The sequence below is a fragment of the Ovis canadensis genome, chromosome 1, assembly GCF_042477335.2.
Source record: "Ovis canadensis isolate MfBH-ARS-UI-01 breed Bighorn chromosome 1, ARS-UI_OviCan_v2, whole genome shotgun sequence".
Taxonomy (NCBI): Eukaryota; Metazoa; Chordata; class Mammalia; order Artiodactyla; family Bovidae; genus Ovis; species Ovis canadensis.
The window spans coordinates 268,112,174-268,137,258 of record NC_091245.1 but is presented as its reverse complement, the minus strand read 5'-3'; the positions used below and the strand labels follow the sequence as shown (position 1 = coordinate 268,137,258).

The 25,085-nt window shown below is 53.9% G+C and overlaps 1 protein-coding gene across 3 annotated transcripts in view; it reads right to left on the bottom strand.

Annotated features, from left to right (window-relative positions):
* Window positions 1–19,298, bottom strand: part of ADARB1 (adenosine deaminase RNA specific B1) — a 113,799-nt gene extending 94,501 nt beyond the window's left edge. For 2 of the 3 annotated variants that reach the window (XM_069566623.1, XM_069566634.1), the window contains exon 1: window positions 19,058–19,256. The gene's annotated coding sequence lies outside the window, so the exon portion shown is untranslated. Of the gene's footprint in view, window positions 1–19,057 lie in introns of all 3 variants that reach the window. The other variant, XM_069566629.1, reaches the window with a different exon arrangement.
* Window positions 19,299–25,085: the final 5,787 nt, after the last annotated feature.

Here is a 25,085-nt window from a genome sequence, read left to right as displayed (position 1 = left end):
TCACAGAGGTAGAAGGGGGGGGCTCATCAGGGGCTGTGTGAGGATAGGGCCACCATCCCTAAGGCCGACCCATTGGCAGGCTGCCCCCACTGGAGATGGCCAAGCCCACAGCGGATGAGGAGGCTGCCTTCCTGCTCCTGTTGCCCTGAGGGGAGAAGCCAGCTCATCTTCAAGGAGGGAGGAGGCAGCAACGATGGTCTGGGGAAGGGTGGCCCACCCCCGAGACCGGCCCCTCAAGTCACTGTGCAGGAGGGGCTCGTCCCTGTCAAGGTCACCTGCCCGGCCATGCTCACCACCAGGGGGGTCGGTCTGACTGATCTGAGATGAAAGAGGAGCAGCCTGCACGCTAATGATAATGCCGGCCCGCAGGGTGGGCCGCCTCTGTTCTCCACGAGCCCATCCATGGGGTATGGGGGCCCTTCCCACAGAGGAACCACAAGCCAGTCCATGGGGCGTGGGGCCCTCCCCACGAAGCAACCTGAGCCAAGAAGAGTGGGTGCAGGTGACAGAAGGCCACACCCTAGAGCCCTGCCAGGCCTCCCCCGACCATCTCCCTGCTCCGTGCAAAGCCTGACTCTAGAGACACCCTCCCAGCCAGCAGGGTGGCGGCAGGGCTCCTGAAAGAGACTGGTCCCCTGCTTCCCCTCAGAACAGCCACCCCGAGGCCAAGGAGCCAGAGGGATGGTGGCAGAGCAGAGAAGAGAGACGGAGGGTCCGGCCCCTGACAGGAGCTGGTGGTCTGCTACTTGCTGCCAAACCACCCTCGAGCCAAACACAGGCCCAAGAGAAAACCCCCAGTGACCCAGGACCGCCTCTGATTTCCAAAAGCTCACGTGCCAGGGCAGGGGACAGACAGCACACGTGCCTACAAGCAAATGCAGGGGCACCTTGAGTGCTCACAGTAGGGGGTGGGAAGGCCAGGGGGCCAGCGCGCGGATGGCTGAACAGGGAGCAGCGGCAGCCCTGTGAACACCAGGAGACAGCCATCGCCCACGGGAGGAAGAGCAGACACTCCAGCCCTGGGGAGGGGAGGGTGGCTCTGCGCAGAGCAGCACACAGGGCAACAGAGGGAAGCAGGCTCAGGGAAGACTGAACTCCTGCCGAGGGAGCGCCCTCCTGGTGTGATAGGAAGTCACCAGGAAGGCTCCCGGGCAGGATGCGCCCCCAGAAAGATGCCTGCAGGGGCCAGATGAAGGGCAGGCTTCTCGAGAGCAAGTCCAGACCCAGGAAGCCAAGGAGGAGCGCCCACGGCCCAGAGCAAGGCTCAAGCGGGAGTCGGGAACTGGGAGGAGAGGATGGCAACCAGGCTGAGACACAGCAAAGCTGAGAGGGGCGGCTGATCACACGGCCGGCCAGTGGGGAGCGGCGAGGGCAGGAGAGGCTCCGACTCCAGGGCAGGAGGGAGGGTGGTTTCAGGCTGAGGGTAGACAGGAAGATAGGCTGGCATAGACCACTGCCCTCAACAAAGACAGGTCCCCAGGGGCTGGAAGAGCCACGTGGAGGGATGGCGAGGCCACCTGACCACAACAGCCCAGGAGATGCTGACAGCAGGGCCGGGAGGCGGGAGGCACCTGTGTAGAGAGCCCCCAGGCTGGCACTTGAGGGAGGTGCGTTCACCTGGGCTGGGGTTGGGGGACAGGGCCCACTGAAGCAGACACACTGGGGCTGCTTCTCCGGGCAGGGGGTGTCCCGACCAGTGACCCCACCAGCCCAGACAGCAGTGGGGCACTTGGTGGCAGTGGAGGCAAACCATCCGAAGCAGGTTATCCGCCCAATCCACAGTTCAAAAGCACCCCAGGGAACGAAGCCAAAGCTTTCCAAACTTCACTGAAAGATCCCCCACCCTAAAGGTGATTTCAGACAACAAGCCAGCATTGGCCCAAAGCAGGCTACAGCCCTCGGGAAGCCCCGCCCTCGATAAAGACAGGAGAGCGGCCCTGCTCCGGCCGCTCTTCTGGGCCTTTAATGAGACACATTAAAGACTGTGTTTAAGCCCAGCTGGTCTCGGAGCTGTGAAACCTGCTTCTGGACATTTCTGAACAAATCATTTGATTTATTCCATTTCGGAAAAGAGCCTCGCTTTTTATATACAAAATCACCGGAAACTCATCTTAACAAAAAAGACATTATATACTAAAAACAAGATACCACCTCTAAGAATGCTTTGAATAAAAATGTTGCAATCACGTAGAGCAATACAAATACTCAGATGAGTCACAAGTTGAGAAGGCAACTAAAAAGATTGTCCTATGAAATGCCGGAAGGCAAGTTATTTCATCAGATTGTATCAAACCTCTTCTGGGCCCTGTGTACAGCGGGGACATGAAGCCCAGCCCCAAGGTGCCCAGCAGGAAGGGCATGGAGGAAGGAGGTTCCGGACTGACTGAGAAATCCAGGAGGCTGCCTGTACCCTGCACTCCCAGACTAGGCCTGTACCTCCCCAAGCCCCAGGCCCCAGGGCCTCCTCCCAGGAGTGGCTGTGCCCTCACTGTGAGACCGCAGCCCTGAGCATGCCCACCGAGCCTCCCCATGGAGGGCAAGGCTGGTCCCAGGGCCACAGAGTCAGAGGACAGCAGAGGGGGGCTCCGAAGGAAGCACCATGAGAGGTCCCACTTCTCTCTCTTCCAACTGATAGCCAGGGATGCCAGCAGGTCTGGAAAGTGGTGAACAGGAGGGGAGCCACCCCAGGACAGCAGTGCCCAGGGTGTAAGAGGGCCCCACGGCCCGGGTCCAGCTCCGGAGCCGCCCAGGAAGTGGGAAGGAGGCCAGCCTCCAGCAGCTGCCCCCACCTCCGTGCCCAGCAGAGCCCAGCAGCCAGGGTCTCGAGGTCCCTCTTGGCCAGAGGCACGTGCAGGTAGGTGTGGCCCCACAGGGTGTCGGGAGCCAAGCTTCCTTCCTCCCAGAGACCTTACTTATCTCAGAGCCTCGGTTTCCTGGCTTTCATTGTGCCTATTGTGTAAACTCAGGGGTGGGGGCAATCTGAGACTCCCCAGAAGGGTGTCAGAGGCCCGTAACAGACTACCTCATGGTCTCTAGGAAGCAGGACAAAGATTTCCTCAGCTTTAGGGAACTCAAGGTGACAGTGGTTTCGACATCTCTAGGACCCTGGATCCACCTTCAAGAAAAAGAACCAAGAATACAAATGTATGGTGATGAATGACTGCCACTCCACAGTACTGAGAGGCTCTACCCACCAAGACACTTTAAATAAGGACACAAGAGTTAGGTTTGAGCCTAATATTAGAGCCTCATCAATCTCCCCATCTGCTGTGTCTGGTACAATCTCTAACTCATCCATTCTTCTGGTATCTATAGAAGGATGTTTTGTTTTCATATTCTGTGATACTATTAGTATCTGACTTATACATTTAAGTACAAGTAAATAAGATGTATCCATTTAAAAATCCAATAGGACCACAACAATGGAAAATTACTTCTGACAAGGGTTCTTGAATTCTAAGATTTAAAGGTAGTCTGTGAGGATTCAACTTTCAGATTAAGCCTGCACCCCCAGAATTGTTACTTTCAAAGACTGAATTCCAAGGTGTAGCTATACCTCCACCAAAATATATTTAATCCCATGAAAAATGCTTTCCATCACATCCATTTTTACAGTAAATCCTCCTCATCAGCCAGTTGCAATACAATCAGAAGAGAAAGGAGAGCCAGCTCACAGAGCGTTTACTAACGGTCACAAGTCACCCATGGCAGAAGGAGGTTCTCGGAGGTTCTGTCCATCCTTGACACTGAGGGCCAGACCACACCTCTGGACTGACAGCCGGCAGCAGAGTGACCCGTGCTTCCCTGGAGGTTCCTCTGTGCAGACAGACACTCAGGGGCCAGGAGCCAAGGCCTACCCATGCTGTTCTTTCACACATCTGACTTCCTCATGTCCTCCCGGAAGGGCAACAAAGTTGATCTCTGAGGTCTTTTAAGATCCTGAATAAATAAACTACAAATGATTTTTCTTATTGAAATGAAATACTGACTTTTAAATTAAAGTCAAACTAATTATGCAAAGGATTGAAACCCCAACCATCAGCTTAGCGGAGGCGGGGAGGTAAACTGGCAAGGCCCTCCGGCTGCACCCTAATTTTCCAGCTGCCCCCAGGCCGGCTGCTCTGGATCTAGGTCCTCTTGCTCCTCCTCCCCACAGGAGCCTCCTCTCTCCTGGCCTGTAACCCATGGGGCACAGGGACCTGGCCCCTACCTCCTCCACCTCGCCTGGTTCCAGAGCTCCCAGTGAACGTCTAACAAGGATCGGTGGCTGGGCTGCCCCCCTCAGAGCAGCCGAGCTGCCAAGGCACAGCCCCATACACCCTGATGCTGTCCAGAGTGAGATGAGACCATGGTGGTGGGGAGCAGCCCGTGGACACCGGCCCCCCCCAACCAGAACTGTTGCGGAAGACCACCAGCTCGTCCCCGGCTCCTCCTCGGACAACAGGCCACACACCATAAAGAACATCACTTCACTAAACCTCTTCAATTAGTCTACTGACCAAACCCTTTAAAAACACTGATCTTTCCTAACATAAAAGTCACCAGATGCAATTCTTTGGCTTTTCCTGGTGAGATTTTGGTAAAAGTATAAATTGCTGTATAAGTAGTTAAGGTAATGTCAACTAGCATCGAAGCAGGGAATTTCAAAACCGGAGCAGTGGAAGAAATTGGATTAATTTAGGGTTGATTTAAGATAACACCCGCGGCAAAGACAAGTGGATGTCTAAGGAGAAAACTCACAAGGATGATCAGATCAGAAAAACACACAACTGAAAGGCATATCAGAGCTTGGGCTCTATGAAGAAAGAGTAAACACGTGCTCCGTTGCACAGTCACGTCCAACTCTGCAGCCCCATGGACCATAGCCTGCCAGGCTCCTCGGTCCGTGAGATTCTCCAGGCAAGAATACTAGAGTGGGCTGCCGTGTCTTCCTCCAGGGGATCCTCCCGACCCAGGGATCGAACCCACATCTCCATGGCTCCTGGAATGCAGGCAGATTCTTTATCAACTGTGCCACTGGTGAAGCCCACTATGAAGAAAAAGACTGAGCCTTTTACTCACTGCTCTACCTTTGGCACTCAAATGCCTGACACGGGTGGATGTTCATAAAATGCCCGCTGAATGACTGAACAAATAAATGAAGGGAAAAGGCCCTAATTAATACTAAGGAAGATGAAAAGTTGCATGATTATAACATGCTAGCAACCCCTCAGATTTAAAGAAAGTTACTATCAGAGAACCCTCACTGTTTTCTAGTAAAGTTGGTGCCACAATAGTAATCATGAGTCCAATGTTCAATTCTTCAGCAGAGCTCACTGTGACCCAATGTCTTACCTTTTCTACACGAGGTGGCCGGTGGGAGAGAGGAGCTGTGAATGCAGGAAAGAATGCCGGGGCTCCAGACGGGGCAAGGACCCTGGGTGACTAAGGTGAGACCGAGGGCATGGGTGCCAGTGTGGATGGCCAGGAAGCACAGATGGTGTCTGAGATGGTCCCTTGAGCCACATGGGTGTGGTCATCAGTCAGCAGGCTGCCCACCAAACTGGGCAGCTGGGCCAGCTCCTACCAGATCGAGAGAACTATTATATCTCAGGACCACCAGCCAATAGCTCGTCAGTATCCTGGAACAGGTGATGGTGAGAAGATTCACGCCACGGAAATTGGCAAATGCTACAAATCAGGGCTTTTTACACCAGCACCAGCACCAAAAAAAAAACCATCTGCTGAACATCGATCAGCACAGTCCTGCAGGTACCTCACAGCATGCACACCATGTCTCAAAAGCACACAGGACAAGGGGGAGAGAAGAGACACATTCTAAAAGAGAGAAAACATTAAAACAAATAGCAAGTTAAATAGCAAATTAAACAAATTTAGTCAGGATACAATGGCTTTTCTGAACACTGGGCAAAGGGCAGAGCAAGCAACAACTGAGGCAACTGGCTAGCCAACCAAAGATATTAGATCCTGGCCTCAGACTGTACAGAAGCAGATTTCATGTGGATTAATAGGCTGTGTGGAAAACACCAGCAGACTCCTGGAAGAAGAACGGCTCCTGAAACAGGAAAGTGTTCTTAGGCAGATTCAAAACCAAGTCATAAAGGAAAAGGCTGACAAACCTGAACATTTAAAAATGTTAAATTTTTCTTCGGAAAAAATGGGCTTCCCTTGTGGCTCAGCTGGTACAGATCCGCCTGCAACGCAGGGGACCTGGGTTCGATCTCTGGGTTGGGAAGATCCCCTGGGGAAGGGAAACTCTACCCACTCCAGTATTCTGATCTGGAGAATCCCATGGGGTCGCAAAGAGTCGGACATGACTGGGCGACTTTCACTTCATTTTAGAAAAAATAATAAAATCAAAAGATCAAGAACTACCCAGGACAACCTTCCTGCTGCTGAGAAGTCCCTACCTGCGCCTCTGGAGGTCACTGCCTCTGGGTCACAGGGTCTCTGCCCACTGGGTCCAGGCTATCTCGATGCTCCCACTTTGGGAAGAGCCATGCCCCTCTGCTGAGGGTGCAGGTCACGTGTCTCCAGAATGCTCCATGCCTGGTCCAGATGGCCAGAACTTATGGTAAGAAGGCATGAGAACTTCTCGTTGAGACAACACTGACCCTCCCCTGGGACAGAGTTAGGACCACACACGCTGCCCCATCTCCTGAGGCCCCTCCAGGCCGAGACCCCCTCAACCGCCCGGGCTCTCGTGATGTGGACACGTGAAGGGCCTGGCCTGGTGTTTTGGGGACATCCTCTGTGGGGCGGGGCCTGCACTGTGCCCATGCCCAAGCAGGAGGGAGGGCACAAGGGTGACCTGTCTTATCACGGGTGACACTGCCCAGATCATCGGGTGGGGTGGTGTCTTGCTGGCTCTCTCCACTCTAAAGTTACTGCTTTTCCCTTTTCAATAAATAAGTAACTTGGGGAACAGATACTTTGAGACGAGACAAATATCCTGTTTCTCCTCAAACTCTCACTTATTTAGCATCAGTCCTGAGCCCTGCCTAAAGTAATTATTACCCTGGTGTCTGCCTCTCGGTGATTCTGTGTCTTCACTCCTTCCCCGTTGCTTAGCTGTTCCCCTCTCCTTGCTTACTGACTGCTGCTTACACGCACCAGCATGGAGTGATGGGCTTTACTTTATTCTATGGATTATGAGCCACGCCATTGCCATGGAGGTCCTCGCTCAGACTCACCAGCTCTGCCCCACCCCCTCCATGTGGGCCGGTCCCTTCTGGGCTCCTCCTTGCTTCCTGCACCTAGGGCTTCCAGTCGCATCTTCTTGGAGGAGCCCTGCTTCTCTGCTTGGGAGAGCCCGACTGTCCTTGGGGGATTGGCTGAGGAGCTGAGTGGCCTGGGCTCTGACATTTATTCTCTCTGCCCATCTGTGCACAATGACACCTACTTCCAGCCCAGTGCCCAGGCTCCTCCATCCCCTCCCCTTGTCTGCACCTTCCTCCCGGATCCCGTCCCTACCACACACTGGCTGTCCCACGTTTGTGAACGCTGCACCACTAACCTGGCGCTGGGAGAGATAGAGGGACAGATGGTGTGCAGCCCTTTTTGTCTGTGGCCTTACAGAACCCAGAAAAGTTTGTTTTCGAAAACCCAGCTAATCCTTCCCCACCCCCACTGTAGCTCCGTGACTGTCCTACATGGAGCTTTGGTTCTTTCTGTCTGTGTTCCATTCTGGGTCCCGCACATCCTGGCTGACACTCATTTATTTTGTCTTGGCATCTGTGGTTCCCAGACTTGGGCTGTACTGAGAGGGTTGCTCAGAGAAGCATCCTCCTGTGTCCCCTCTCCTTCCCACCAGCCGGGGCCCCACCCTGCTCGCCCTGGCTTTCCTTTTTGGTGTCCCTTCCGCACGAAGGCACAGATATATGTTTGCTCACTTGAAGGGCGCTCACTGGCCACGCTCCAGTGCTTGGCCCAACTCCCTTCCTGTATGTTCTGGAAATCGCCTCAGATCAGAGACCGACACCTCCACATAGCTCATTACGGTGTGGTCACCTAGCGCCCATCTGCCTGCCCCTGACTGCACAGTTAGGTCACTTCCATCTATATTTCCATCTTATTAGCAGTGTGTCCTTGGGCTGAATTCCTAGAAGAGGACTGCAGGGTCAAAGCATGAAGCCCGTGGTGTCTGCAGGCCGGGTGTGGGTTTTAACAAACCTCAGAGTTCCTGCTGGACAGCTTCTCTTGAGTGAAAGGAAAAGCCAGACAGACACTGGGAAGGGTTCCTCAGCCCCACACTCAGCCCCGAGGGCATCATCACATCACAGTACTTCATCACAGAAGTAACGGGTCCTCACTGCTCCGGACACTCAGGGCCCCTCGCAGGGACAGGCCTGAGTGTGCCTAGGGTCCCGAGAGCAGATGTGCCATCATCCTAACCCCACCCGAGTGCCGATTTCCACAGAAATGCAGCCGCTAACACTCAGAGCACACTGTTCACAGAAGCAAAAGGCAGAAAGCATCCAATACCTGTCCCTGGCGGAGGGTAATACAGACGTGTGACCCTCATGCAGCAGAGTCCTAGTCGACAACTAAAAGGAACAAATCACTGATCCACCTACAGCACAGGCGAACCCCAAAAGAGTCACGTGAGGCGAAAGAAGCCTGATTCAAAAGACTCCATGTTACACGATTCTATTTATATGAAATGCTCAGAAAAGGCACATTTAGAGAAACAGAAAGCAGATCAGTGGTTGCCCACGGCTGGAGGTGGGAATAGGAATTAACCACAGACACAAGGGGCACTCTGGGGTGATGGCAACGTTTTAAAACTGGACTGTGGTACTAGCTGCACAACTCAGAAATTCATGAAAATCGCTGATTTGTCTACTTACCGAGGGTGAAGCTCACGCTAGCTTTTAAAGCAAAGAAAGCAAAGCTTCCCCAGGTCCTGCCAGTCCCTGGACTTCTGCCCATGACCTCCAAGCACTTGAAGATGGACACACAGGCCACAGGCTGACTGTGCGCACCATCTGTCCATCTGTATGGCTTCTTTCCCCAACCAGTGAGGCTGGGCAGGCTCCTGGGGTTTGTGCCCATGAATAGCACACACCGGCCACGCAGCACTTCCCTCCCCAGCTGCTCCCAGCAGAGCTCTGCCCCACAAGTCCTGAGCACCTTACCCAGCTACTCGGCTAGTGTGTGTGTGGCTCAAAGCCCTGGTGAACTGAAGGAAAAGCCCTGCTTTTCCTACAGTGAGGCTTTCAGAGAGAAATGCTGAAAGCCATTAAGCGCCTCCTTCCCAGCTGTGCTGCCCACGCCCAGGGCTAATAGCCCACGGAGAACTCAAGGGGCACTGGCCGGGTCACACAGCACCTGCTTTTCCTGTGGAAATGTCATCAATACCCTTCGTTTCACTGGAGGGTAAAATTAAAGAGTAGAAAGCATCACCGTGAAAACCCGAAAACCCAATCCTCACCCAATTTAATTCAACAACTAATACAGTCTCATCCCCAGAGACTGAGAAAATAGAGACAAGGCTCATCCGGCCTCCCCAGCACTCCAGTATCCTTGCCCGGAGAATCCCGTGGACAGACGAGCCTGGAGGACTATGGGCCATGGTGTCGCACAGAGTCAGAAGGGACGGAGTACAATCTAGTCTTGTCCCCAGAGACTGAAAAAACAAGAGACGGGGTCATCGGGACATCCCAGAGACCGGTGTTTCCTTGGCGAGTTAGAACCCAGGACTCTGCCCTAGTCCTGTGTCCTGAACCCCTCCTGGCCCTCCTTCAGGAAAGCTGCGGGTCCGGGAGGTGACAGGACGCCTCATGCCGAGCCCAGGGTCTCGTGCATCCATAGTCGCTGGGTGACTGGCACCCCGTGCTATCCTCACAGGGCTGTTCTTGACAAACACTTGTTGACAGCTGACTGAAGGACCCTCAGAGCACTCAGAATTTGTCATCTGACTCCCAGTACAACAGCTTTCTAGGAACAGCATGACCGTGGACATCGCCAGCACAACCACCCCTTTACACTGAAGGACCTGCGAAAAAGACGCAGGAGCAGCCCACCACGTGGGAGTGGGGCTGGACCAAGTGCCAGCGCCCCATTCCGGTACCCCCTACCACTGGCCCCCCTGCCAAACAGCTCTTACATGACGTTCCTCCCAACCTTTAAACCCTTTGAGCCTGCACCATGAATCTACTTCATTTTATTTGGCTGCTTTTCTGAAATCTCCCAGAATTATTCAAAGTATCCTCATTTTCATCAGGATGTAGTTAGGAATATCACTTCTCTACAACGGATACTGTTAGTTCTTATGAGGATGCATTTCAATCCGTCACCTGAAAGGGGTTAGCAGAACAGAGCTATTTTTTTTTTCAAGTTGAGAACTCCGTGTTTTCAACAGATTAACTGCTATATTGCACTTGATAGTTTCAGAACAAGTTTGAATGTTTTGTAAATGTTTCTGTTCTACAAAGAAAAGCACAGAAATCTGGAGATAACACAGACATATGGGCCGTAAATATATGACTGATTCACCAAGTACAATGGGAGTCATTGGGGGGAGGGGTGCAGCTGGGGGTGCAGTATGCTCGGGTGGAAAAAATATATTTTCAGAGGCAGACAGCCTCGTTTCGGATTCTACTACCTACACTGCAAGTAAGAAAAACTTATTCATTCATTCAACAAACATTGGTAAGTGCCTCTATCTGCCAGGCACTGTTCTGGGCCCTTAGGATAAAGACAGAATTAAGATCCCTGCCTTCCTGAGGCCTCCACTCTGCCAGGCAGGCTGGTAAAAGGAGGGGGCGGGTGCAGATGAACAGAACAGACTGAAGGGCCCACAGCAGGGGGGAGGGGGAGGGAAGGGCATGGAGGAAGGAAGCCATGGGACAGCTGGAGGGGGTGGCCAGAGGGGAGGGCAGGAGAGGAGGCCTGAGATGGGGGCAGGTACAGGGCTCTACTGCAGGCTTGAATCTGGCTGCTGGTCAAGAACCGACAGGGAGAGGGGAGGAGTGGGGAGGGCAGGGGGGAATGGAGGGGAGGCTGTAAGGTAGCTACTCAGGTGAGCCAGGTAAGAGGGGACAACCATGGTTCCACAGAACGGGAATCTTCTGAGATTACCATCAGGAGTAAACGAGATTAAACTGGTTCCACCACACCTGACACATAGCAGGAACTTAATAAATATCAGCTAAATATTATTAAGTTATTAATAATAATAATAAAATTAAATTATTCCGCTTTCCCAGGAAGTTACTGAGCCTCTTCTGCCAGTTCCCGACTGGAAAAATAGGCGCAATGAAACATCTACTGTGAGGAATGGCTGACGGAAGCAAAGTCCTGCCCCACAGAAGGGTAAGCACACACGTGCCTGCCTTTCACAAACAATGCGTGTTATGTCTACAGATCACACCTAAGTATGTACAAATAAATACTCTGCACACCTCACAGCAGGGGGAAGTGAGGTACAGACTCAAACCGAAGCCACCATAAGCTGACGTCCATGACTGAGATTCCCCACCTCGGACCCTCTGGCCTCAGCGGCATCGGATCCACAGCTCCAAGAACCCTTCTTAACCCTCCTGGACCCTGCCTCCCAGGCCCCTGGGTCAGCAAACCCTGCTGACTGCAGACACCTCTGTCCCTCCTCCCCAGCAGCCCCACACGGCTCCAGCCAGGTCTATTCTCCGCCACAGCCTCCTGCCCTGCTCCAGGGCCCCTCGCCCCTCTCTGCAGGCCCTTCCCAGGCCCAGGAGAGCCCCTACGGCTGGCATCCCCACACACACCCCGATGGAGGCTGCCGGCCTCCCTCAGTCACTCTGAAAAGTGGCCTCCATGTTGGGGCAGGGTGTCTGCCCACCACTTCCACCTGGCTGGGTCGTCCCACAGGAGGCTGGCTTGTTCCACAGGAAGGCTGGCTCTCAGAGGCAGAGAGTGTCCCCCTCCATGAGTCTGGCTGGAGAAGGTCCCCAGCCAAACCTCCACATCCACAGAGGGCAGGGGGACATGACCAGCTCCCCCCCGGCTCCCCCACGGCCTGAGGACAAGGGGTCGGGGGGCCTCGTGTGTTTCATCCTATTGACTGAACCACTGAGAAGGCTGACATTTCGGAACTCCAAACCTAAAAACCCCAAATAACCACACACAGTACAAATCAACACGCAGGGAAGATGTTCTACCATTTCACCAGGCAACTGGAAGTGAACGCTGCTGCCTCAGGGGAGCTTCAGCCCACAGGGCCCAGAGCAACAGCGCCAGCCTCCAGGCAGTGGGGGCAGCTGGCTCCGACGCACCTCCCTGGAGAGCTTTCAGACAAATAAGGGGTAAACCAGAAGCCAAGTCTGGTTAGTCCTCTGCGCAGGACTGGATTTGGTGAATAAAGGTGCCAACTTCTAGTTGAATTAATGATACTTCTAGAGACAAGTGAATATTTTTAATAAAGAAAAATGCCATTTCCACATGTATCTTTCTGTAAGGATGCCCCAAGGTATGTTTAGCACCACAAGCTAATAAGAAACTAGATCCTAAGTCCTACAGCACAGTTCCCAAGGTTCCTGGACTGAGCACAAAATTATATTTTATTTTATGCCCTCCTTTCAAAGGGGCAGTGTGTCTCTTAGCAATATTCTCGGAGACTCCTACGCACAGAAGTCCCGCCTCGCTCCAGGAGGGGGTGGGGTGGGGGGGTGGGGAGGGTGGCTGTGCCGCCCTGCCACTCCACCCTGGCCGCTTACCCTCTGCTAGAAATCTATCCTATCAGCCCCAGGACACACAACACTCACTCTACCTGAAAATTAACAATAAAAGCTCTCTTGAGCCCACAACCCTCCAGTCACTGTCCCGTTACTCTGGCCCCTCCTGGGGGTCCTCCACACCTGATGCTCTCCACCCACCACAGGCCACCGCCTCTTATCAAACCCCAGACCCTCCTCCTCTGTGGACCCAAAGCCCCCAGGCTCAGTCCTCACCCTCCTGTCTACACCCAGGGCCCAGCCTATAGTCTCAAACACCAGCAACATACAAATGACCCCCAGCCTCTCCTTGAACCCAACCCTAAATTTCTGCGCAGACCCACACACCTCCACTCAATGACTGATCACAAAGATAACAAGAATAAACCCTTCTAAGTTCTGGCAGTGAAATACTGTTTCAGGCCCTTTACATCAGCTTGGCTATCAACCCACGGGCCACGGAGGACCAGGTGCTGCCATTCCTCCCAATCTATGGGAGAGAAAACTGCAGCGCTGGACGGCAGCAGAGGGAGCACAGGCTGACATGGCCGGCGGGCCAGGGTCAGAGACCCGCCCGTGTCTCACAGCTCCGCTGGCTGGCTGCTCTGCCGGCCAGCACCTGGGGGCGTTTCTGGGCTGTTCCACCTCAGAGTCTGGCAGCCCACCAGCAAACACGCCAGGGCACGCTGTCGCGACTTTGAGGTGGGGTGGGGGCTGAGCAGTCACTCAAGCCCAGCAGTTCCTCGAGGAGGCATGGCTGAAGGAGCTCCCTAACCTGTCAACGGGTCAGTCCACAAATCATTCAAGGACCAGAAACCTCTCCTTAACACCTGCTGGTAGGACAGAAAGCACCCAGACTCCCGAAGCTTGGACGCACCCCAGAGACAGCAGTGGTACAGTCGAGACAGACTCCGTTCCGGCAACAGATGGTGACAGCACAGCACACCCAACCACAGCGCCGACTTGGAGGAACTAAATTCTAAAGGTGAAACGCAATTTTATGATTACTTTATTTCACTTTCATTTTCCTTCTACATCAAAGTGAGACTGGCATGGTTTTAAAAGTCTATTCGTAAAGTCTGAAAGCTATTTCAATGGGTGTAAGTGAGCACACGCACACAAGTGACAGGAAAGCACTGTGTCGCAGGCAAATGGGCAGCATTTTCTGATTCAGTACAAAATGATGCCGAAATTGGTGACCTCCGCACCTCTGCCCTAGTGCCAGCCCCCAGCAGGTGACCACGGCCGGGCTGCCCCCCTCTAGCCCCGGGCGGGGACGGGGGAGTCCGCCCTTGGCCCCTGATCTGTGCTCTCCCTGCACCGAGCTTTGCACACACGTAATGTGGGAGACCGGAGAAGGCGATGGCACCGCACTCCAGTACTCTTGCCTGGAAAATCCCATGGACAGAGGAGCCTGGTAGGCTGCAGTCCATGGGGTCGCGAAGAGTCAGACACGACTGAAGCAACTTAGCAGCAGCAGCAGCAATGTGGGAGACCGAGAGTACTGCGTGCCTTACAGATGATCCCAAGAATTTAATTAATATATGTGAAGCGCTTAAATGGCCTGGCACACCACAAGCTCCCAATAAACACTGCTGTATAACGGGCAGAGCAATTCTTCTCAAAGAGAGCAGATCGTGTCATCTGTTGTCCAAAACTGTGACGCCGACGAGGATGGCAAGCAGGCAGGCCGGCAGCCCCAGTAAGGCTGAGACTACCATCTAAATTCCACACCCCAAGCCAGGTTCCGCAAGCCACAGCCAGCCGCCAGACTCTGGGCTCACTTCCTGCCACCCTCCCTCCCTCCCTCTAGGCCACACTGGACTCCTGGCTATTATCAGCACAGGACAGGAAGCTGGGACATGGGGCCAACCTGTGAGTCCAGAACCCCCTTCACCAGTGCCCAGCCAGGCGGTGCCCAGCTCCCTCCACCCTGAGCTCTCCCCACAGCTCTCCCAGGCCTGCTAGCCCCATCTCCATCTGGGCATGGCACTCAGGACTTTGTAAGTTTTATACTGGAATATAGTTGATTTACAAAGATATGTTAATATCAGATGTACAGTAAAGTGATTCACTCATACATATGGATACATCTATTCTTTTCCAGAGTCTTTTCTCATATAGGTGATTACAGAACATTGAGTCAAGTTCCCTGTGCCCTACAGTAAGTAGGCCCTTGTTGGTTATCTATCTTATATACAGCGTGTGTATGTTAATCCCAAACTGCTAACCTATCCCTCCCTCTACTTTTCCCCTTTAGTAACCAACCATAGTCTTGTTTTCTATGTCTGGCCACCTATTTCTGTTTTGTAAATAAGTTCGTTCGTATCTCTCTTTTTAACTACACATATAAGGGATACCATATGATATTTGTTTTTCTCTGCCTGACAATTCACTTGATACGATAATCTCCAGGTCCAGCCACGTTGCTGCAGATGACATTATTTGGTTCTTTTTGATGGTTGAGCAACATTCCCTTGTATCCGTGTACCACATCTCTCCACCCGTTCCTCTGTCCGTGGACACTCAGGCTGCTCCCAGGTCTTGGCTGCTGTAAATTATGCCGCAGTGAACACTGGGGCGCGTGGATCGTTTCGAATTATGCTTTTCTCTGGCCAGCACTTAGGACTGGAGCTGGGGTTTACGATCCTCGTCTCCTCCAGAATGTGAACCCCTGAGGGCAGGAACTACCCTGCAGTGTTTACTCCCCTCTCTCCAGCACCTAGAACAGGACCTGGCACATGGTAAATATTTGTGGGATGAGCATGGGAATGAAACGAAACTGCCCTCCATGCAAACAGAGTATCACTGCACTCTCCGAAAGAATACCAGGCCCCTCTCAGCTACTTCTCCCAAATCCACCACAAAGACAAACTGAAAACCAAACTTGTTTTTTGGTACACTCCTAGAACACAGCACACACATACAGGAGAGCAGCCGGCAGTACCAATCAGACCACCAAGAATACAGCAAGGCCAGGTGAACACCTCTGTCCACACTCCAAACAAAACATAACCTTGGAAAGAAAAGTCACTCTCAGAACAAGAAAATCTTAATAACTTCAACTTACAATTTTTAAATGAAATTGTGTTTGTCTTTCCTACCTCACATATTATGAACATACTTTTTAAAGGTTTTTTTTCTGTTTTTTTTTTTTTTTTTTCAGCAGCAGCATTACCAGGGGCGCTAGTGGTAAAGAACTTGCCTGCCAATGCAGGAGACAGATGCAGGTTCCAGCCCTGGGTTGGAAAGATCCCCTGGAGGAGGGCATGGTAACCCACTCCGGTATCCTTGCCTGGAGAATCCCATGGACATGAGAGCCTGGTGGGCTACAGTCCATGGGGTCACAAAGAGTCAAACATGACTGAAGTGACTTAGCACACACAGGCATTTCTATCACACCAAATTTCAGATTCGGAAATTTGTGTTTAGAAAACTGACACAAAAAACCATCAAATTTTCCAATAAAATCTGACCTCTCTAAGCTCTTCAGTTTCATACCAAGATTGACTTTTTTTTTTTTTGCTCTACTGCTCGTATAGCAGGATCTTAGTTCCCTGACCAGGGATCAAACTCAGGGCCTCAGCAGTGGGAGCGCCAAGTCCTAACCACTGACACCTCCAGGGAATTCCTCCAACAATTTTTCTTAAACAAGTTTTTTATAGGCTGGATAACTTCACCTATTAATCTCGAAAATGTACTTTCTAACTATCTCCAACCTAAATATTTAAATAAATTCCTTGGTGCTAAGTACTTACATAGCTCATCACAGCATTCAAGGGAATACAAACCAGCTCTTAAATAAACCTTACGGCTAAGGAATTTTGACCATTAATAAAAAATGATTAGTGGATTTTGTTTGCACACTAATATATAAAAAAAATTCACTGCAGTACTTTCAGCAGATATGAAAAATTATATTAAAACATACACATAATCATGTATATTTTGACTACTGCTGGGACAATCCACAGGCAAATGACCACAGCAGTGGCAGGGACCCGAGTGGCTGGGCGTGGAGTGGAATGGGGTTTTCTTATGTGTTTATAGCCTTGTGCATATGCACGCTCTCCTTTCACATCCATAAATAAAATTTTCAATGGTATACATTTTAAAATTTTATAACTAAAAGTATAGATGTAATTTTTAAAATGTAATACTATAACACTGTTTAGTAAAACAAACTGCCAGCTTTCAAGCTTTTTTGAACTCTGCCTAATTTGTTCAGCACTGTATCGAAGGATCCTGAAACAGTGAGCAGCACGACACAGATAAATACCTGCCAAGTGAATCAGTCTGCTTCATTCGTTCACCAGATAAATATAAATTTAAAGAATGTTCCTACTCCAATCTAAAAGTGGTTGACATGCTTTTACAACCTGTAAATTTACGGAGGACTGGATTCGCCTATAAGCTGAGAAGTTTCTTGAGGAAGCTGTTACTAGCGAACTGTCCGTCCTTCACCTCCCAGGTCAGAACTGACCTCATGAGCATGCTGCATCTCCAGAGCCATGTGTCATCACTTTCTCAGAGCTGGACCAATTTTCTTTTCACCACTGCCCCCTGCAGAAAGGCCTCTTTTTTTTTTTTTTCCCCTTCCACTTACAGCTTCAATTTTTGTTGAAGATGTCCCTGAATACATTCAGTCTCAGGAACATTCAGACATCACTCAGAGATAAGGCTCTCCCTGCAAAGCAGGGGTCAGTCCTTGCCTCCACCCCAGCAGGGCAGGCTAACCACCCAGCTCAGCCGCTCTCAGCCAATACTTTACAGGCCCTGCTCTGGGTGGCCTGGGGAGGGGACCCTGTCCCTGGAGGGACCCTGCAGGGAGGGAAGCGACTTCTCACACCCAGGAGGAAGGGTACCAGCCAACCTTTGCATTTTCCTTCTTCCTTTCCCCTCAGGGAAACCCTCAGCAAGCAGCTAAAGGAATCTTAGCCTCAGAGAAACCATGGTATCAAAAGACATTGCTGGAACTGCTCCTAACACATCCCAGGTTTTGGAAAATGGAGCTCTAGGTGGCACCTTTTGAAGGAGTAAAACATACTGTAAATTTAGGACAGATTAAAGAGAGGTAAATAAATATTTCTATTCTCAAAACTTAACTGATCATCATCTCAATTAGGGCACAAAGAGTAGAAAAGTAAGTCTGACAACCAAGCCAGTTTTCCTTATATTTAGAGGGCTGAATGCTAACCACTATTGCTTGTGTAGGGGAAAAAATAAATAAATAAACGCCTTTATCATTAGTAACAGCCCAAACCTGCTGGCTAAAAATATGAACTGCGAACCAAACACGGCGCTGTGGGTCTCGCATATATAAATCGGTATTAGAACACATTTCAGGTTCTCCAGTCTGTATACTATTGGAGAAGGAAATGGCAACCCACTCCAGTGTTCTTGCCTGGAGAATCCCAGGGACGGGGCAGCCTGGTGGGCTGCCGTCTATGGGGTCGCACAGAGTCGGACACGACTGAAGCGACTTAGCAGGAGCAGCAGCAGCAGTCTGTATACTGGGACTCCCACCCGTTATAGCGTCCACAGCCCATCTTGACACCTTCTCCCAGACCTGTTCACAGCTCGGTGATTTTCCTACTGCAGATCTGAGCACGACAGAATTCACCTCGAGCCCCCAATCGCCTCAGACGCCCGGCACCAACGGGAACTTCCCCGCCCCGCGACGCCCGCGGCGAAAAGCATCCCACGCGGACACTGCGCCCTAGAGAGGGGACGCGGGCCGCCCTGGCGCAGCCTCCCCTCCCCGGGGGCGCAGCCTCCCCTGGGGGTGCCTCTTCCCTCTGCGCAGCGCAGGGCACCCCGCGCGGACACGGAGCTCTCCCGAAGGGGGCCCGGGGGCCGTCCCGGGCGCAGCCTGGTCCCGGGAGCAGCCTTCCTCCCTAGGGCGCAGCGCATCCGGAGCAGAAACGGCACCCCCGGGGAGGGGACAGGGTTGTCCACGAGGGCGCAGGCTCCCCTCCATCCCGGGTTCGGTGTACACGCGCCGGGGCGCAGCTTCACTCTGGGAACGCAGCCTCCCTCCATCCCGCGGCGCGGCGCGGCGCAGCGCAGCGCATCCCGCGCTTATGCGGCGCCCGGGGAGGAGATGCGGGGCCGTCCTAGGCGAAGCCTCCCCTCGCGGACGGCCGCGGGCCCTCCGGACAGGGCTCGGGGCAGCACGGGTCCCGCTCGAGCCGCACGCCAGGCGTGGCCTCACCACCTGCCCGGCGGCGCTTACATAAACGCGGCCGCGGCGCTGCCCGGCGCTGCCCGGCAGCGTGGTCGGGCCGTGGTGTCCGCCCGCGGTGTCCGAGCCCCGCTGTCCCCCCAGACCCCGCCGCCCGGCCGCCCCCGCCAGCGCGCCTCACCTCAGCCGCGGGCCGCTCAGCTCCGCGCAGCTCAACGCCTGGGCTCCGACAGCGAGTCTGCGGGACTCCGCTCGGGCGCCGGGGGCTGCGGCGCGCTGGCCGTGGCCTGGCGCGGCCCCGAGCGCGCCCCCGAGCGCGCCCCCGAGCGCGGCCAGACCGGCCGCCGCCTCAGCCGTCGCCTCAGCCTCCGCCCTCCGCCCCCAGCATCGGCTCCGCCCTCCCACTGCCCCCGCCGCCGGCCGCGCGCACGCCGGGGAGCGACGCCACGACGCAGGAGGGCGCGCGCACGCATGCCGCGCCGAACCGTGCCGGTAGTACGCGGAGGACCGAGGGGACGCGGCGCCAGGGTGGGGGTGGGCTCCGGGGACCCGGGTGGGACGGGAGAAGCGGGAAACCCGGCGGGGCCCGCACCACGAGACCCCCGCCCTGAAGTGCGAAGCCATGGACGAAGCGAGCCGATCCACACAGTCCCCGCGCTGGAGGGCGCGCCGGGAGCGGGACGCGAAGGTGCATTCGGCATGTGCGGGGTCAGGTCGGGACGAGTTGGGAGGAGGAGGAGGTGGGGTCGGCCCCAGGGGCGCCCTGGATGCTAGCAAAAGCGAGTCCAGGTGAGCGGTTGGGGGTGGTGGTCGATGGGTTTGCCGTGAGGCAGTGAAAGCTTGCAGCCGGGCAGAACGCTGACTCTCGTCTGTACCCACTGGCTCCTGCACAGCTGCACCAAGAACGTTTGCACACCGACGGGAAGCATTTGTAGAAGTGCCACGTCCCAGAGCGGAATAAGCAACTCGAAGCAGCAGGTCTATTAACATAAAATAGCTGGGTAGGGAAAACTAGTTTTGAATGCACTTGAGCCACTGGTGGTCCGTCAGGGCAGCTGGGCAAGCCTGGGGCCTCCACCTGCACAAGGCCAGTGACCGCAAAACTCCGAGGTCAAGTGCCACTGCCGCCCTCTTCAGGTGTGGGGCCAAGAGGTCTCTCCGGACCTCTGCCAGTTTTCTCCTGTTACAATGGGGGAGAAAAGTCAGATGTGGGGGAAGAGGCTACTGCAGCGCTATTCCTGGTCATCAGGCAGAACTGAGCTTCCCTGAGACTCAGTAGCTTGGAGCATAATTTAACCACAGGGGAAAGTGCAGCAGCCGGCCAGCTATCTGTTTCAGGTTGCTATCTGATGGAAAGGAAAACCTGCCTTCAGGGCCAGCCACCCACCCACCAGGCAAGCCCAACGCCCTCCTGAGGGCTAAGTGCCAGCACAGGGTTCAAAGAGGTGCTTGTGAGGGCTTGGAGAAGTCAAGACTCCTGTAATGCCTCCTAGGAGTTCATCCTTAATGAACAAAAATCACCTGAAAACTAAGTGACTTGAAGCATTCCTTTATTTCCTCATGATGCTGAGGGCCAGAAGGGGGGACAGCTCATCTCCGCTTCTTGGGGTGCAGCCCATATTAGCTGGGACTCCCATGGGCCACTCCCCTCCCATGGTTGGTGGGCGGGGACCCCCTGTGGCCCCGGCTGTTGCTTGCACTGGCATGACTCGGTCACCAGCAAGAGAAACGGCCAGCAGAGCTCCGTCACAGGGCTTCTCAGCCCCTGCACAGTGTTTACTAACATCCTCTTGGCGGAAGCCAGGCAAAGGGCCCAGCCCAAGCCTGTATTGGGGGGGAGGAGGGGGGAATGTGTGTGCCCTGGAGGCGGTGGCTTCCTACGTGTCCTGCAAGGAAACATGAGCCTCCCTCCTGTCGAAGCGGGTGGTGTGAGCCTCAGCAGCAGGGTCGAGAGCGGTGCCACCGTGACCAAGGTCTGCATGCTGCTCCTGCTGGGTGGCCAGCCTCACGACAGCTGTAGAACCTGAGGTCACCCCTGACTGTTGTCCTGTAACCTCTGCCTCCATCGTCTCCAGAGATGGGTTTATGGTGGGGGTCTCCCAACCTGGCGGCATGACACACAAAGCTTGCCGGTACAAGTGGACATGGGAGACAGCGACTTTCAGGCCCCAGGGTCAAGACGGGTGCACCAGACAGGGAGGGTCCTGCAGGTGCCTGAGAGGTCAGGTTCAGCCCCCTGAGGGAAGCTAGTCCTTCTCCCTTTCACTCAGTGTCAGACCCATGGCCATCTAGGGAGGGGCCCTGGCCTCCACAGAAGTGCTGGCAGCTTGATCACACAGCCTTCGGTGCAAAGAGCAGCAGCCAGACCACCAGCACCACCCAGACACCATTCTGTTTACCTCCCTTGTGCAAACTCTGAAAGTGAAGGTTGTCCAAGGAAACACAGGTGATGCCTGGAAATGCGCTTGTAAGGATCCGGCTGTCCCCTCTCTACCCCAGGAGTTGGGGGATAGGATCCACATGAGTGCATGAAGCCTCTGCTGGGAGCACTGGCCGCCTTGCTGCTTCTCACCAGCTGACCCAGACAGCCTGACCATGCAGCAGAACGAGGACTTCTCCGGTCACCACATGTGGGACAGAATGGTGCAGAAGGACTTGTCAGGGACAAAGGACAAAGACCTCGCCTGCTCTGGGGCAGGGGTGTGACTGGTTTCAGCTTGTAGCTCAAAGCTGTTTGGGAACAGCTGGAAGGAGGGGTGAGGGGCTCAGGCCAATGGCCAGGAGCTGCTCGGTGAGCGTTCACATCCTGACTCTCAGGACGGCTTTCCACAGGATGTTGTGTCCCAGGTGTAGAAACCACTGTCTTGTCCAACAATCCAGCGAAGTGTGGCAGTCCTGCAGCCCTGAGAGCAGGCGGTTGTCAGCCTGGCTTTCTGACCCCCTGTTCTGGCCTGGGGGCCGCCCGTCCTGCTCACCTGGGGCGAACTGACCCAAGTGACCCAGTCCCTGTCCTCTGCTGGCCAAGCGCAGTCCAGGCCGGTCCTGCTGAGATCGCCACCCGCCACAGCCACAGTTCACTCAGGCCCTGCTGCACTGCAGGGAGTGTTGGTTTCAGTCACTTGATGCTGAGGAAGGACCACCTTTAATTGTTCTTTGGAAGCCACTTTCACTGTCATCCCTGTGAAATGAGACTAGAGTGATAAAAATCAGATGCTACTAAACCTTCAGCCAGCTCCTCCTGGGAGTGGACACGTAGCTTGGCATTTGTTCAGCTTCTGATGAACCTCCTCTTCTGGGCCCCCAGCCCCCTCTGTGAGTCCTGCCTGGGCACCAGATGGGCCCAGAGCAGCCTCACCTTTGCTGGGAACACACACTCACTGCCCACCCCCATCTCTAGGACCAGAGGAGGAGTTCTGACCCAGGGTGGCTACACTGGGAACCTGCAGCTAGCACTGACTCAGCCAGGGCCCCTCTACGTACCAAGTCCTGAAATGTTTAAACCCAGAGGTGGTCAGGCTGGTTCTCATCGCCTGCCACATACCCCTACAAGGAAGGTGGCCTGAGGTGAGTCACAGGGCGCCAGGCAGACAGCAGGACACCGAGGACCTTCAGATGGTGTTTCGGTGCCTCGGGCCATTCGGTGTCCTGTGCACATTGGGAAATGAACTTGCTGTGATGCTGCCACAGTCTGGAGCTGGGGGTGGAGTGGGAGGGAAGGTAGGGGGAGGGGAGGGGTCTTCAGAACTGTGCCAGCCTGGTGTAAGGGGCACAGGCTGGGCTGGATAGGTTCACCCCACCCTGCCCCTCACTAGCCTGTGACTCGGACATCATCTGGCTGCTCAGAACCTGCTCATCATTATGATGCCCATGTCACAGGCCAGCCCAAGGCCCCACATGCAGAGAAGCTCAAGGTCAGGGCATGGCCCCTGCTTGCCCAGGTGTTTTCATCCCAGGAGCTTCAGGTGATCAGAGCAAGCTTCCCCGGGATGCCACAGCCTTGAGCAGAGCCCCTGAGAACCAGGAGGCCTTGGGGGTGAGGCTGCCCGGGCAGAGGGGTGCTCCATCAGCACGTGATCCGAGAGTAGTGCTGACTGGGCCCCCTGCGTCCTCTGCCCTCCCCAGGCCACCAGTGGTCACACTAGAGGCCCACCCGTGAGTCCTGGGGACAGGCCTGTGGCCTGTGTCTGTATCGTCCACAAGCTCGGGATGACTTGTGCATCCATAAAGGGCTGGGAAGGGGAATCGAGAGCAGACAGACGTGTGACCTGAAAAGCCTGAGCTAGGTACTGTTAGGTGGTTAGAACAGGAAACAGGAGTCCAGCATGGCAGTGGCTAAAAGACAAGGAAGGGAAAATCCTGTGAAAATGGAACAGAGGAAGGTCCAAGGACCGGAGTGAGGACTTCCGGTAGAACAAACAGCGCTCCTGGCTAGCCGGGTTTGCATAGGGCAGGCCCAGGGGGAGGGAAGAACATATAAAAAGAGGAGCCAAAGGACTCTCTCTCTGCCCCCCGCTGCGCACTGGCGCGCTCCTCCACTCTTCTCTTCACATCTTTGGGTTGGCATGCCCTCACGCTTCGCGGATGGATTCTCCTGCTATCTTCTAAATAGAGCTGTAACACTGATTTGTCTGAGAGCTATAACACAGTTTGTCCAAGACCCGAGAGCTGTGATGTGCCGAGGGCTTTAATGTCCATCGCTCCAAATCTTTGTTGTGATGAGACAGAGCCAAGGAGCATACGCTCGCCTGACAGTACCATCTGAACCTGTAAAGAAAAGGCGTGTCCCCTCGACACCGCCCCTCCCCCCAGCCCCAGGTTCCAGCCGAGTAGGGCCTGCCCCTGAGCTCAGAGCTGGCCTGCTCCATCAGCGCACAGAGCCTGCCTGGGAGGTCAGTCAGTTCAGCTGCTCAGTTGTGTCTGACTCTGCGACCCCATGGACTCCAGCACTCCAGGCTTCCCTGTCCATCACCAACTCCCGAAGCCCGCTCAGACTCCACAGATGGAGTCAGTGATGCCATCCAACCATCTCGTCCTCTGTTGTCCTCTTCTCCTGCCTTCAGTCTTGCCCAGCATCAGGGTCTTTTCCAGCGAGTCAGTTCTTCCCATCAGGTGGCCAAAGTGGGAGTTTCAGCTTCAGCATCAATCCTTCCAATGATATTCAGGACTGATTTCACTTAGGATTGACTGGTTGGATCTCCTTGCAGTCCATGGGACTCTCAAGAGTCTTCTCCAATACCACAGTTCAAACGCATCAATTCTTCAGCGCTCAGCTTTCTTTATAGTCCAACTCTCACATCCATTCATGACCACTGGAAAAACCATAGCTTTGACTAGATGGACTTTGTCGTCAAAGTAATGTCTCTGCTTTTTCATATGCTGTCTAGGTTCATCATAGCTTTTCTTCCAAGGAGCAAGCATCTTTTAATTTTATGGCTGCAGTCACCATCTGCAGTGATTTTGGAGTTCAACCAAATCCCTTACAGTGGAAGTGACAAATAAATTCAAGGGATTAAATCTGATAGACAAAGCACCTAAAGAACTATGGATGGAGGTTCGTGACATTGTACAGGAGGCAGTAATCAAGACCCTCCCCAAGAAAAAGAAATGAAAAAGGCAAAATGGTTGTCTGAGGAGGCCTTTCAAATAGCCGAGAAAAAAAGAGAAGCTAAAGGCAAAGGAGAAAAGGAAAGACACCCATTTGAATGCAGAGTTCCAAAGAACAGCAAGGAGAGATAAAGCCTTTCTCACTCATCAATGGGACGAGTGAGATGCAAACCCAAGCCAGGGCACGTCAGGAAGGGGAGGTGGCTGTGAGACACCCACTGGGGTCTGCCCCAGTGCTAATGCGTGTTCCCAGGTGGACTGCTGATGGCATCCGTCAGGGGCAGTGGAGGGAGTAGGAAGGGGTCAGACATGCTGGGAGGGGCACTTGGTGTGCTGGCTGGAAACAGACTGGGTGGAGGGTTGGGGACAGTGTGTGGAAAGGGTTGTGAGCAGGTGACCGGGTGATGTGCTTTGTACTGAAGGTAGGGATCTTCCTTCATAGCTCAGTGGGTAAAGAATCTGCCTGAAAGGCAGGAGACCTGGGTTCGATTCCTGGATCAGGAAGATCCCCTGGAGAAGGAAATGGCAACCCACTCCAGTGTTCTTGCTTGGAGAATGCCATGGACCCAGGCACGCTACAGTCCATGGGGTAGAAAGAGTTAGAC